We start from the raw sequence: 14,325 nt of genomic DNA on the forward strand, positions 1-14,325 counted from the left end.
GTTGCACGTACGTTCTGACATCTGGTCAGGCGTTCAACAAATATATGTTGCCTAGTGAGGTTTCACCAAAGGCGCGCACACTGCCTCAGTGTTCTGCTAACAGCATCCGGCGCGGTCGTGCTATGGCAGGCTCGTTGCAGAGCTGTAGCGCGACGTCAAAGCAGCACCCTCCTTTTTCGCTTGGTGAGGAACGTGCTTGTTCTTCTGGCGAGCGTGCTCCAACGAGAACTCTTCGCTATTGGAGGGGCCGAATTCTCGCGCAGGTGGCGAGATCATCCTTCCGTTATTGTGAGGCGAGGAACTGTGAGCATCGTCGGTTTCGCTCCGTGAATTTCATTTACATCAACCCACCACCACCTGCTTCTTGCCCCGGCACTACAATCATCCGTCGCTACGTCGACGACATCATTCTCTTTGCATCCGATTCTTCCGTGTTAGAGAGACTGCTCCCCTACGCACAACAATCTTGCCCAGAACTCCATTTCACCGCGGAACATTCAACCCAAGGTACCCTAAGATTTCTGGACGTTACCTTTTTAACTAGCCCCTCCCTGTGTTGGGAATATGGCAGAAAAAAACCCCAAGCCCCTGCTCCCTAAATATAGCTGCCACCCTAAGTCGGTAAAGTGAAAAATGTTTTAACCGTAGCCATGAGGAAATCGTGCATCCATAAGATCCCTTCTGCTTTATCACGCTAAATATCGCGGCTCGTCCAATCTGGCTACCAGATAGACAGTATCCAAGGGCGTTTATACAGTCTGCGTTGTCGCCAGAAAGCAAGACCGGAACAACCTAGGAAGAAGCGCCCTATCATCCTCCCCTTCGTTCATGGGATTTCGGGTAACATCTCATTACGGTCCAAGTCTCATTACGGCCCAAGTCTCATTACGGCCGAAAGTCTCATTACGGCCGAAAATCCTTTAATCCCCAAGTGTCTCGTTACGGCCAAAGTCTCAATACGGCCGAAGGTAGTCTCATTACGGCCGAAGATGTCTCATAACGGCCAAAAAGAAAAAAGAAGCATCCACCATATTAGCTGTGTATATACTGTGTTTTATGCTTCCCAAAATGTGTCAGAGGCGGTGTGCCCCCACGGCTTGTGTCACACACAATGGTTCATGCACACAATATTGCGACAGTGTTTCATGCATCCCTCGTGAAAAATGGTTTTATTGTCATATGTGTCACACGATATTTGTATGTGTTATGCCATTTTCTCTCAGTATTCAAGCAACATCCTACTCGTTGGTTCTGTGAGCGAACTGTGTGCGTGTTCTGAAAAGTACTCCACAAGGGAGCCCACTGGGAGCTCCAGGAGCCACATGACCTATGACCATGATCTTCTCCCCCACTAGCTGCCTTCTACAATTTACGTCCACCTGAAATTTAAAAAAAGTACATAAGGCACAGAACAAAATGACATATGCTTTCGTTTGATGATGACCATGAGACATATGCTGTCAAGCAGACTTTTTTCCCATATATTCAAAACATATTCAAGAATTATGGACAACAATGACAATTACGTCATTATGAGGCTTGACATGGGGTGGAGGAGTCCCCCTCGTCAGTGCTTTACCCAGACCCCCCTACACCCCCCTAACTTTTTTGTCTGTGCACCCCCTACAGGGGGTGCCCTTGTGATTTCAGCTTCAGATACGTCTGTAATGATATGTTAAGCTGTAATGACGTAACTATAATGATGACCTCCCCCCACAATTTTTTCCAACACCCCTCTCGTGCTTGGGATTCTGGATAAACCACTGCCCCTCGTTCATTTTCGTGGGGCACTACATTAGGGCTTATGCCACTGCACTGATGTCACAATGTTATAAGTGTGTGTCACTCTGGGCATTCGGAATTCCTCTAAGCTACAATATGTAAATTCAGAATACCAGAAGGGTAAGCATCAGATGTTACCTGCAGGCTTCATGCTGAAACGCGTGTACGCAAAACACTTCCGCCGTGGTGGGCGACGTCGTTAGTGTAATCATACACGCAAGACAATTGCGGGCACATGGAGTAGTGGCAGCAACCTGAAAACGATACATTTTCTTGCTTTATATGAGTAATCAAAAATATACATTCCCACATGTTTCGTTTTGTCGTTTGCAGGAAGCGCTAATAAGGGAACAGCACTTGGTTGGTCACATGCAAGCCACAATGCGAAAGGTGCCGATATTTCGATTACGCGATCAAAAATTAAAAGTCTACAACCATGCACACTTCCCCATGCAACTACTTCCCCAGCATCGTGAGACATGACACCGTGTATTCACGTATAGTGTAATGTGAAATGATATGCAGGAATGAAAAAGATGCCAACATACCTGTAATCCAGTGTCCCATAAGTTTGATTCGATTTTCTGGCAGCTACCATGAAGAGCAAATGCACGATTCACAAGTTTCGTTTCGCCATTTTCATTGCTGTTAATTTCGCAACCGTCAAGCAATCCCACGTGACCTCCTTTGGATCAGTGAAAAGTGAAAATTACTCGCGTCATGAACATATATGTTCATCTCAGCGCAAATCACGTTTTGCATGCTATAGAAGGGAGGGGGGATAAATACTCTTCCTTTCGTGTTTTGATATCTTGTTGTTTTGCTACTCTCACTTTGGAGTTCGGATGGTGTCTAGCAACGTTGGGTACCTCGTTTCTTGTGTGAGCGGGTAGTTGCTGTTTACGACGTGTTCATATGTCGATTTGTAGTGCTCTAATGTGCAAATTAGCGGACTTTATAGCGGCTCTCTATTTTCCGTCGTTGTCTTTCAAGCAGCGCCTGTTGTTCCGGTAAAAATCGAGTTGAATGAATCGCCACAGCCCCAACGTATATCGCGCAGTGTTGACCAAGACCAAGTCCAGCAGGAATTTTGATGAGTAATGCTTTCGTAGATTGTCTGGATTTGTAGTGTGCTGTCCACACATAGTTGGATTCTCATACGAGTAATTTAAATGAATCAAAACAGCCGAAGTGCCTGTAATAGATGTAACTCGGTATCTGTTCGTAGGTTTGCGTTGTTTCTAGTTGGTTGCGCGTTTAGGAACAACAAATTTATTCGAAGACGATAAGATGCCGACACTGCATCACCGTACAGCAGCATTTACTCGTATCATTGTGAGCCATATTTAATTTGTTAAAATTTGTCGTCGTATTTCTTCAAAAATAAAAGCGCAAGTCGGCGTACTTGAATTGATCTCCTTGAACTGCTTACGTCGAACGTCTGCAAATGTTGTACTTATGTGCCTTCGCGCACCATACTAGGCACAAAAGCATATCTGATTAGAATAAATACTTCAAGAGGAAGTCATTCAAATACATTGTTATTTATAGCTGGTTTTCCATTCCAGGCATGGTATGTGGCTGCACGGAAGATTCCGAAAAAGAAAAACAACAACATGGCTAATAGGATGTTGCTGCCCAGGGAGTCCTGGCCGAAGAGGTGAGCTGTTAAGATCATCATAAGGTTCTGTTGTGAAGTGAGAAATTTTGTAGTAGTGCACGAATGTTACTACCTTTATAACCGTGCACAACCTTTATAAAAAAAGAAACCAGAAATGGAAAGTTATGCATGCATCATTTCATGAATTGTAATGTATCACTATTTGATATTCACATGTTTCCATTAAGGGAATGAACTACTGAACCTATATTCATATCATCGTCATGCTCTGTGTTTACCTGGAAGTCACATTTTTAAGGCTTGTCATTCTTTTGTCTAGATGAAGATTTATGTTAATCTTGTATGAAATAACAGACACGTATCAACACATGTGCAGCTTGTGCACATTAAAACCAGCCATGTAGAGACAAATGCTTGTGTTTCTTTTTGTTTTTTTTTAATATTCTAGTCTATTCATGGTTGCTCTTCGCTTCTTTCAGGTTCACTCATTCCAGAAGCAAGAATTGTACAATTGTAAGGCGAATGGAAATAAACTGACATCGACTGAGATAGGTGTTCCGTCTTGGCCCGTGACTGTAGGATGGCTCCAAAAGCGTCACAACAAAGCCAATATTCATCTAGCTCTCTACAAGTAGCTAACTCCACATAGTAGCCTGCTTCACAGCAACATCAACACTACCTTGTGGGAGTACACATTACACAATATGTTGCATTGTGCTGTGGTATGATAACATGCCGTTTGTCTCGCAATATGTGTATATAAATATGATAAGGGCCCTAAGGGTACAGTGCATGCCTTATACCCTGCTGAATATATATCCATACCTGGCTGCGACATTGCATATCAATGCAGGTTACAATACACATTTTCACATTTGGCTGTTATGAGACATCTTCGGCCGTAATGAGACTGCCTTCGGCCGTATTGAGACTTTGGCCGTAATGAGACACTTGGGGATTAAAGGATTATCGGCCGTATTGAGACTTTCGGCCGTATTGAGACTTTCGGCCGTATTGAGACATCGGCCGTAATGAGACTTCGGCCGTAATGAGATACAATCGGATTTCGCACGCGCTTACGAAAATTGCAGCTGCACATGGCATCCGTGTCGTTTTTTCTGTCCAACATAAGCTGTCTCTTCTTACCCCTTTTTCCAACTCCGTTAGAGACCAAAGTTGTACCACGAACCACATTACAAAATTTGTCAGTTGCAAGAAGTCTTGTGTATACAGCATTGCCCTAACGTGTGGACGCGCCTATATAGGTTAGACAGGTCGCTGTCTCAACGACAGGATTAGAGAACATGCAAAAAATGTTAAAACAAATTTAAACACTTCGGAACTCTGTGCGCATTTAAAGTCGTGTGCGGGCTGCCACCCAACTTTTAAAAACACCAAGAGCCTTTTTTGCTGCAACAACCAGTTGGGACGCCTCTTGCTGGAAGCTTCCCAAATTGCCACCACGCCTTTGTGCGTCAACCAACCTTCCGTTCTAGTCTCCAATGACCTACTCGCCCTAATTTACCCTGTGAGACCTGGCTAGCCTCCCTCTTTCTCCCCCACTTTCTCTATCTTGAATAAAGTGCTCATTTGCTGGTTTTGAGTTGTCGTTGTCGGTTCTTGTCCCGTGTCTGTCCTGTCTAGTTCCCCCCTTCGTTTCTCTTGAGGCTCAAGGAGATGTTTCCATTCAGTAGTAGAGTAGTTTCAGAAGTTCTACGAGATCCTGCTGACATCCGAACGCAGGCTAACCTTTCTCTTCTGTTTTTCTCCTTTTTATTATCAGCACTAAACATACCCTCCCCCCCCCCCCCCCCCCCCGAACGCAGAGGATAGTGGCCTCTGAGTGAGGCAAGCAAATTCTGAAATGGCCTTCCACAAGCGCCCGAAGATCTGAAAGAGGTTCTCATTAGTAGAATAACAGTAAAATTCCTTCTTTCCGTAGGGAGGTCCGTGATGTGTTCAGGTGGTAGTGGCTGATCCCAGTGACGTCTGACAAGCAAAAGCTCAACGGCAACAATGTTTAATTACACTATATACACAAGGCATGTACAAAGCAAAGGCTTACGAAATAAGAACTCGGCGGGGTGGAATATGACGATGAGGTCCCAGACCTTCGGTGGCGAGAGTCCCCGCTCGAGCTGCTCGAAATTTGCATGCGCCCGCTTAAAAGGGCGAAAAATGACCGCTGCCCCTCGCATGGCTGCACCAATGAAAACACTCAAATGAAACAGAAACCAACTACTTAATTGGGCAATTGACTGGGTTGGTCACGTGAAAATACCCGCCCAGGCTTGGTCTCAATCCCGTAATCCTGTCCGCCATCTTGAACATGTTTTAGTTTCCACAGTGGTTTCGGCTTTAGAGATTAGCTCTGGCCTCTACAAAGGCTCTGGCTCCAAGTGGGTCACGGGCGCCGGACTTCCACGTAGCGCAGGTGGTGAATGTTACATACAAAAGCCATTCATGTCGCTCCCGCAGACGGAGATATGAGATGGCCGTCACTGTCTTTCCTTTACCCTTACAATAACGTTAGTGGAGGTCCATGAGGCCATGGACTAGTGTCGTTGTATAATGAAATACTAATGACAGAGAACACCCCTGACTCGTTTCAAAAAAGGTCATATGATATTGCTACCTAAGGAGAAATCCAGTGACAAGGTGGACTGGAGTAGCTGGAGACCGATAACGCTCTTAAATGCGGACGGGAAGATACCAAGTACCGTTTTGTCTCGTCGTCTACGCAATGTGTTGCCACATGTTGTCAGTCCATTGCAGGCATGCTCTGTCCCCGGACGCAGCATATTCCACTCCCTGACATCATTTAAGGATTTCCTGGCGTATGTCCGCACACGGGGCTTATCGGTGGCAGCCTTGTCACGGGACCAATCCAAAGCATCCGACAGGATAGAACATGATTACCTGTTTTTTTGTCATGAAGTGCTTTGAATTTCCGCTACAATTTGTTGACTGGTTCAAGTGCCTTTATGGTAACTTAGAATCAGCACTTCGCATCAATGGCGATTTTACACGCACTTTCACCGTTTCAAGAGGGGTGAGGCAAGGGTGTCCTCTTTCCCCACTGCTGTCTGTGATTGCACTAGAGCCCTTTATTCGGCAAATTGTACATAATGTCAATATTGCTGGTTATCCTGTTCCTGGTCCTGGCGATGTTAAGGTTAAGGGTTCAGCGTATGCTGACGACATGGTGCTCTTTTTACGTGGTGCAGAAAGTGTAGCAGCAGCTTTAGACACTTTCAAAACTTATAGTGAGCTTTCTGGAGCTGCTTTGAATATGAACAAATCGAAAGCTTTGCCAGTGAACGGTTTCTCAAAGCAACTCCCACAAGGTATTGGCTACACAGACGTAATCAATATACTCGGTATAAAGTTCACTCAGGCAGGTGCAGCCCTGGGGAGCTGGACAACTGCTGTGGAAACGCTGGAACGGCAAATGGAAACTGCGAGTAAGTTTGAACTCTCTTATCACGACCGTGCGTATCTAATTAAATACGTATTTTGCAGTAAACTGTATGCCGCAAGGATAATAACTCCTTCGGTGAAGATCATTGCGAAGGTGAACACGTTAATGTTTAACTTCTTCTGGAAGGACCAGGAACACCTATAATCGCGCGACGTGTTGAGGAGGCCAAAAGCAGAGAGTGGGTGGAGCCTTTCATGCGTGAAAGCATACAGTTCGTTGTTTGCATTTAGGAACACTTTAGGCATATTAAACCAAGTCGATTCACCTGGGCGCCCTCTAGTCATGTACTGGCGGGGGCCGGCACGCAAGACACTTGTACCCAGGGGTATTGACAATATGTATCTTACAGCAGAAAATCCACCAGAGTTTTATAAAGGGATTATGAGGCAATATAAGTTTGTGCAAGATCATCTTCCGGATATAGATGTAGAGAAGGTCCAAGGACCCCGAATATGCGAGGCTTTATGCTCCGAAGACCATCATCACTTTCTCATCCCTTCCACAAGCGCGGATTGGGGCAGTGTACCGCCATAACGACGGTGAATAACCCACCACATCATCATCCCGTTTATGTGTGTGTGTGTGTGCTCCGAAGAAGAGACTACCAGTGCTACGTTCTCGTACAGTGGTAGAAGGGATCCGGTTGCACTGCCGCAGGAGATTGCGGACTTTCACAGGAAAGCCTGCTGGGGTATACTTCCACCAAAAGATCGGCTGGTCAAATGGGGAACTACAAGAAATTCTACTTGCACTAACTGTGGTACAAATGAAACAAATACACATGTTCTGCATGATTGTGTTGTAGTGTCGACATTGTGGACTTTAGTGCGCCGCTGCTTCGCTGTAAGGCGTAGCGTTGCAGTAAGCGCCCGAAGCAATTTTGACCAGCTAATCATAATAATTGTGTCATACGTACTCTGGAAGTTCCGATGTCGGGCTGTATAGCTCAGAATAGCCGTATCCGAGCAATGCACCCGAAACTTACTCTTGTTATATTGTTTGTTCCGTGACTACCTTGAGCACAGTCTCTTTTCGCTAGGTGAGCAGGAATTCCTGCGTCAGTGGTCTAATCGGTACGTTTGCGTGAAGTATGGGCGCGTTGCTCTGAGGGACCTCGTTTTCTAACAAGGGATTCAGGGAACAAGGGACAAGATTATGTAAATAGTGTAAATAATCACAACCCATTTTTCAGTCGAATTTCGCCTGATATGTGTACATACATTCAACAGTTTGACATTCTTGCAACGATAGTTTGCACGTCATTTACGTTGTTATAGTGTCAGTGAAAAGCAAAGAGTAATCTAGGCAGTTATGTGTAATTAGAAAATTATGTTTATAAAATATTCTGAACAGCAGTTCCATTACCAACCACCTAAGTGCGCATTGCATATCTTAACAGCCGTGCTAATTTGGGCTTTATCATTAACTATTTTGTATGTAACCTGCACCGTTTCTCGGCACGTCTTTTGTAGCCTTTTTATTGTTTTCTGGCCTGTATTTTTATCGTGTGCTTCTGACAGCGGTGCTTGTGTTGTTGCCGAAGCAACCCTGCACTTTCAGTTTGCGTTTTCCACTGAGAACGCAATTTCAACAGGGTTTTGGTTACGTCAGGTCACCATGCGTAACGGGAAAGTTAATGAATACCAGCTAATTACTTAAAATAATACGACGATCTTTGTACGATGCAGAGCTACGACTGTAGTATGTTGTAAACGCTCGTGACTAATATCTAGCTCTGTGTTACGTAAATGTTAGTGCAGCACATGCAAAAACAACAACAACAACAACAAAAAATGCAGCGGAGCATGGACGAAGAGACGTGACCACCAAGCAGCGCTACAGTAGCCCGTCTGCTCCTGCTGATGATGACGTTGTTTCGCTACGTTCATCTATCTTTATGACTAATTAAATGGCCGGGAACATTTAAATAAGAAACACTGAGTACAGAGAACTGATTACGATTAAGACAGATTCCTAATGAACCGGCTTCCTAATGTCGTTGCACACGCTCGCGTTGTTTTCATTTTCGAATAACAAGGCAAAAATACGGCCACGGAACATTTCTTGCGCGGTGCTCCCCGCCGTAGAAGATTGTAGAAATATAGCCAGAACGAAACGGACATGCGACACTGTAAGGAAGGATAATTACTGATTGCGTTTTGTTTCTACTGAATGAATATACAGTCAACCCTCGGTTTATTTAACACCCTCGATTCCCCGAAAAATCGTTCATAAATCGAAAATTCAGTTAACTGAGTACTACCGAGCAAATGCAACAGTATTTCCGAGTTAGAATTGTGTTTATAATGCCATATATTGTGTAATTTTGCTTTTGAGCATGCCTTCTGCTGTATCAATCTCACAAAGAACAGACGTTGGCGCATTCACACTCTGTTTACTTTGCAATGCTAAATTGTTTAATTTTGCTTTGGACCATGCCTTACGCTGTGTCAATCATGGAAATAAGAGATGTCACCACATTCGCACTGGACTGGTCTCGGATTTCCTCCGGGATTTTTAACCTCCGTTTATTAATCTCCGGGTGACAGCGACCACCTTATTCATCAACTGAGGTCAGGAACACTTGGTCGCACCTTGTGCGACCCCGGAAAACCGGTTTGTTGTTCGGAGTTCGAGGGGTTAAGAACCGAGGGTGCAATACCTGGAAAACGTTTTGTCCGTTCAGGCGTCATTCATAAGACCACGGAATTATCCCTTTGAAGGTTTCTATTGACCTCGGAACGATCCATTCATAAATTGAGGGCAAAAGCGCTGGGCAACTCCTAGTTGGTTCCCAGAAATTCCGTTCATTATTCGAATATCGAGGTTCATAAAACGAGGGAAAAATGAATGGAAAAAGTTTGGTTCCCCGTGCTCGTGTTCATAAAACGAGGGAATTCGTAAATCGAGGGTTGACTGTATATACGTGCATTTGTCAGCGAGGAAAAATAATGTAAATTGCCCAGTAATTTACTTGATGAAACTTGATGAAAACTTAATGAAAATCCTATATTTTTGATGTATTGGGCTACATTGACATTCAAGAAACGAAAGATTCAAAGTAGCCAAAATCCATTTTGCATGTAGGCTTCACAGTCATTTCTTCAGTCATACTTATTTACAAAAAAATGCAGCAAAGTGTGAACTTGCACAACATTCCCCTATGTATACACTATCCCGCTGGTGAACGAAATAAAATTTCGCATAAAATTGTTAAATACTGTAACCGTAGTATTTTGTAAATTGAGTGATTTATCTCCTCAGTAATTTGGAGAAGTGGTTTTAGAATACAATATAAGTGGTATATTTCGCCACAGCATTAACTATCACATTATATTATTATTATTGCATTATGATATTTTTATTATTTTTACATTATTATAACACATATATAACATAACATATAACAGCATAATAGATTTACAATCATTAAACAGTCTCATGAAGATGCGATGGCTACGCTGCGACATCGACATCCTTTGCAGATGTACAAATAGCTTGTCAAATACAAAACAGTAGGTTATTATCTCGGATTCCCAGGCTGCTCTGCAGTCCCTTGTTTCTGCAGGAACTACCAGTGCTGTCAACCGTGTAGTTGATGATGTTGTAAAACTACACGCAGAGGCGGCGACTGCTGGACATGACATGTTCTTTCAATGGATTCCAGGACACTGCGGCATACCTGGGCATGATGCGGCTGATGCTGCGGCACGCAGAGCACATCAGAAGCGTGCGTCACGACTCATCTATTTCACCAAATCCGACGCTAGGGCCATGTTGACTGCTTTGTGTTGCCAACTGGCTGAGGCACAGTGGCTCTCTGGCGGGGCTCGCGCCTCGCTGCTACATCGCGTTGACCCGGAGCTTGCCTCTACTTTCCCGACATCGTTCCCTAGGCCGTTTGCGTCACTTTACCACCGGCTCCGCCTCAACCGACATCTTCTTCACAAGCTTGGAAAGGCAGATTCACCCAACTGTGGCACCTGTGGGACTGTTGAGGACACTGAACATATTTTATTATCCTGTCCACGGTATCAGCAGCATAGACAATCTCTACAAGCTTCCTTAGCTTGGCTGGATGGCAGACCATTTGATGTTGTTAAGGTTCTGGGCCCTTGAACTCCCCACCATCAGTTCCACCGTCATTCCACGCCATGCACGCGTTTGTGCGATTTTGCGCAGACTCCAAGTTGGTGGACACAGTGTGACTGACAGTGTGTGTGGACAGTGTGTGTGGACAGCGTGTGTGGACAGCGTGTGTGAGTGACTGACTGAGAGTCTTTGTCACTCATTGTTTTATCGTAGATAACCATTTGTGTTTTCCTAAGTGATCTGGAGTAGCCGGCTCTCGTAATGAGTGCCTATTTCTCCATTTTTTTTTTTCTTTTCTTATCAACTCAACTCAACTCAAGCGGCATTCGACCGGCAATGTTGCTGTTCTGTTATCGGTTTCATTGCAGTTACGCTTTCTCCATGTAATGCCGCAAGGACCTTGGAGCACCATAATAAATAAATAAATAAATAAATCGAGAGGTGCGCGGTTCGATGGTTCGATTCGCATTGCTGTCTGGCTTTTTCGACGACTGCCATATTTCAAGTTCCTCTTGTTCTTAGGCACCTTGAGGCTTGTGTTGTGTTCGTCTGTTGTGCATTTCAGCCCCAGAACAGCTACTTTCCAGTTTCCACCGTGTTCCCTCTTTTCCTCATGCCTGGAATCGTCCTTTTACAATGTGGGTGGTTCATAGCGCATATAGAACTCACTTTTTCAGTCGTCTTGCTGAGTGGCTCCCGATCAACCCGTGGGGTCACAGTGTCGTTATGAAGCGGGAGCGTTACCTGGTCTTGAGTCCTCCAAGGAGAGCCCATGCTTGCTTTTCTTCTCTCCAATCCAGCAATTTGTTGCAGTAGTTGCGCGGATGCGAGTAGGAGAATGGAACTTCCACGTAGGTGCCTACGTGTCTTGTGCTCTGAGTAACTCCAACCCAGGTCAACCACTGCGAGCACTGTACATGATGACATCCTGTGCCTAACGAATAGGTATGCGGGCATGAGTCTTGCCGCAGCGAGTTGGCTTTGAAAGCATGATAGCGATAAATAATACTTTCTGCCAACAGAAACACGCGAAATTTGTATAAAAATTGTGTTCCGGTTAATGTCGTGAAAAGGCTGAGCTTCTGTAGTTGCGTTCTAATATCACAAATAGTGTTGTTTCATGCCACCTGTGTGCACTCTGTCGAGGGCATGTGTACAATATGTGAGTCCCGGAAAACGATAGCGCTAAGACATACGTAAGCACAGTACCCAATGAAGCTGATCAAGGACGTATTATTCAAATGAGCACTATGCAGCTATATACTTTTATGCTGCGCAACCACCAGGTAACGAAACGACACAGCCACCCATGTCACCGGCCCCAGGATTATTCGTTACGTCGCTCCAAAAGTCTCATTGAGAGCGCGTCCGAAGGTTTTACTGCTAGAACTGTCCGAGCCTGCATTTCAACACCGCGGCATAATATACGTACTTTAAAATGATTGCTTAATCCGGAATTCGATTCGTAAAAATTACTTCGCTGCTTTGCTCTCGTCAGGACATTCAAATTAGGAAGCACTTCGATGGCTTCTTTTACGCAAATATATATATATATATATTTTTTTTTCAAGGTCTGGTGCTAAATTGGTGTATTCGCTGCACGCAATGACGAGAGTCTGCTTCAATTGATGTTAGGATGCAAATTTAATTACATGGTTGCGTGGTGGCCTCTGAAAGAAAACTACGGAAGTTTTAAGCCGATTTTGTGTTATAATTTATTGGTCCCGTATTCATAGCTGGAGCTTAAATGTACCACGGCGAACGCGTTGCAACACTGCAAATCCCTCGTTATAATTTCTGGTTTATAAAATAAAGCTTGCTTGCATTAAATAAATTTTTCCGGTCTTCGCACTTCTACATGGGGTTAACATAGAGCCGTGCATATTTTCAAAGCGCAAAACTCTACCATGAGAAAGCATACTGGTGCGAGTCGGTTCCAAGTGAATGGTTGTGTGCTTAATAAATAAGTGTGTGGTCCTTGTGTTAGTTTCAGTTGTGTTCCATTGTTTCCTCCTCTCAGTAGGTTGATAAGCGCGAGGTAATCTTTGTGATATTTAGAACGGAGAAATATACAAGGTGATTTTTTTTATAACAACCTGATCAACAACAGGGGAGGAGAGAAATTTTTATGATAATTTGAGAACGGTAGTCTGGAAAATTTGAAAAAGAAATCCGCTAGTATATGTCTCACAATTAATACACATTTGATGTCGCTGTCATTAACGTCGCAGCTACTAGTCCCACACACACGCCGGTGTCTTTTTTTATACAAGGTGTGTACATCAGGTAGCTACCCACTGGACACACATACCGATTGAATTCGTCATGTCTTACCAACAAGCCCCATCGCCCACATTGAAGGATACCCACATCTGAGCTCGGCGAGCGCCATGCATTTTGAATGGGGCATGGCGGTCTCCTTATACGGTAAATGTAAAGTGGTAGCGAACATCATGATGCATGCATGGAGCATGATGCATGATGATGATGATGCCATGCATGATGCACGCATGCAGCATGATGCATGATGATGATGATGCCATGCATGATGCACGCATGCAGCATGATGATCACAGCTGATGCTATCTTCATGATGATCTTGGGTGTTGGTACTAGAAATACGATTGTAAACAAAAAATGCGCATGATTTGTGTATGTACTAATAGAGTATTCATAATTTCAATAGAGGAACAAAAATAACTGTTGTCCATAACTGGTACACATATACGAAGTCATGAACCGTCCGATTACGCTTCCGGATCCTGCTGCCACAATAATGGTGCCGTGATGTTACACGTAAGGTTACTCTATAACGAACCCTGAGACTGGGGCAAAGCATACAAGCACAAGTGTTCGTGCTTTGCCCCAGTCTCAAGGTTCGTTATGGAGATACGTCATCACCAGCTCACCTGCATTTTAGCCGCTCTTTACGTAAGGTTCGTCTGCCTAGTATGGCGACATGTTGCACGCGCCACAGGGTAGGACTGTGGATAATTTGCCTGCTGCCAGACTGTACATGTTTGTCCGCGCATGGGTGATGAAAAGCTCGAACGTCGATAGTGTATAAACTATCGATTGTTGACTATCGATGGTGCTATCGATGGTGCTGGAAAGCTATCGATAGTTTTAGGATAAGTTAGTGTCACTAGTACCGTAATTTTGTTTTTCTTTGCTATCGCTAGCTAGCTTTGGTTCTTATTATCGGTGCTTTCGTCCCAGTCTTCGTTTTCGCACTGGAGACAACGAAAACAGAATTACGTGCGACACAAGCTCTTTCCGTTTAGCTGTAATGTATGAATGATGAATTGAAAGCAGGGTGATTTCGCGCCGAATCAGGCAGGGTGGTCCG

At 44.4% G+C, this 14,325-nt stretch overlaps 1 long non-coding RNA gene across 1 annotated transcript; it reads right to left on the reverse strand.

Moving 5' to 3' along the window:
• Positions 1 to 880: 880 nt before the first annotated feature.
• LOC135383943 (uncharacterized) lies at positions 881 to 2,553 on the reverse strand. The gene is made up of 3 exons (XR_010420171.1): positions 2,331 to 2,553; positions 1,921 to 2,036; positions 881 to 1,379 (listed from the first exon to the last, which is right to left on the reverse strand). It is a non-coding gene; the product is annotated as an uncharacterized LOC135383943 (long non-coding RNA).
• Between the last annotated feature and the right edge of the window lie 11,772 nt (positions 2,554 to 14,325).

Source organism: Ornithodoros turicata, chromosome 2 (genome assembly GCF_037126465.1).
Source record: "Ornithodoros turicata isolate Travis chromosome 2, ASM3712646v1, whole genome shotgun sequence".
In the NCBI taxonomy this organism is placed as follows: Eukaryota; Metazoa; Arthropoda; class Arachnida; order Ixodida; family Argasidae; genus Ornithodoros; species Ornithodoros turicata.